Source organism: Crocodylus porosus, unplaced genomic scaffold (genome assembly GCF_001723895.1).
Source record: "Crocodylus porosus isolate Cpor-Errol unplaced genomic scaffold, CroPor_comp1, whole genome shotgun sequence".
Lineage (NCBI taxonomy): Eukaryota > Metazoa > Chordata > Crocodylia > Crocodylidae > Crocodylus > Crocodylus porosus.
Window position 1 is genome coordinate 5,652,556 of NW_017728940.1, and position 1,240 is coordinate 5,653,795.

Genomic DNA, 1,240 nt, shown 5'->3' on the forward strand with positions numbered 1-1,240 from the left:
AGGTAAGAGGTAATTTGAATAGTGTAAGATTAATCTCTCCTAGCTCAAGAACTACCCACTTGCTCTAGTTGTTAGGCCTTTATCCCAGATTAAAAATACAAGCCACCATAAACCATTAACTATGACCACGAATCATGTTCACCAGTTAGTTAGCTCTCACTGAACATTTTGAGATGGGTTTAAAAGCTGTAACATTTTATGAATCGGAACTGTTGGTGCTCCCATATTTTTCTGTCTACCCTTTGGAGATTCACAGACTTGGAGATTCATGTTTTATTCTGCAATCAGAAAGCCTAGAAACTTACTTTTTAAATGGATGGGTCTTTCATCAGCATATGGCTCCAGGAGTTAGATCTTTAAGGTTATGCCACCATGATATACTTACTGTCTCCGGAGGCAGTGCCCTCCAGCACACTGCACTACTCTAGGTCAGCTGCTTTCTAAACCGTAAGTAATATAGCTGTGTCCGTGCATCCGTGCAGAGGGTGTAATTAGTACTGTTACTCAGCAGTGCGAGTTAGCTCACCCCTGTCATAGCGCTATACTGTTTCTGCTTTAGGATGCAGCCCACCCAGGGCAGTGCACTGTGGCTGAAGGTGCTGTCACTGAGTGTATCGCGTGGAAATGGCCTCAGGATAGCACCATGTTTCATGACATTTGCAATGAAATCTCAATAGTTGAAGCAACTGCATTTAGCAAACTATGTGACACTACCTTGGAGGAGGGGGGAGTTGGACTATTGAGGTCCCCTCCAGCCCCACTTTTTATGGTTTTATGAGTTTATGATAGTAGCTAAATGGCTTATCATTATTGATGATAACGGTAAATAAGCATGGGGTTTTTCAGTTTAAGCAGTTCCAGAAGATGGCAGCCTCTTCCCAAATGCTGCTGACATGCCTGCAAAACTTAACCTCAATTTATTCTTAAAGACACAGTGCCCCAACATTAGGCCCATACTATGAACTTCATTGAGAGTTTCAGTGGCTGCAAGGCTTACCATCCTATTTTGCAGGCACAGATGGTGGCATAATCACTTTCAGTCCCTTGGCCTGGTAGGAACTTCCTTCCCTTTTGCATTGTTTGTCCACTCTACTCCCTTCTATCTGCTGTCTCAGAAGTGGAAATGACTTGGTCCAAGAAGAAGTTTGTCCAAAGCTCAAATCATGAACTCCGCATGCCCCCCGAGCATGTTTATTGTCTCCATTATAAAAGAAACCCACAGTTCCTGCTGCTTCATTAT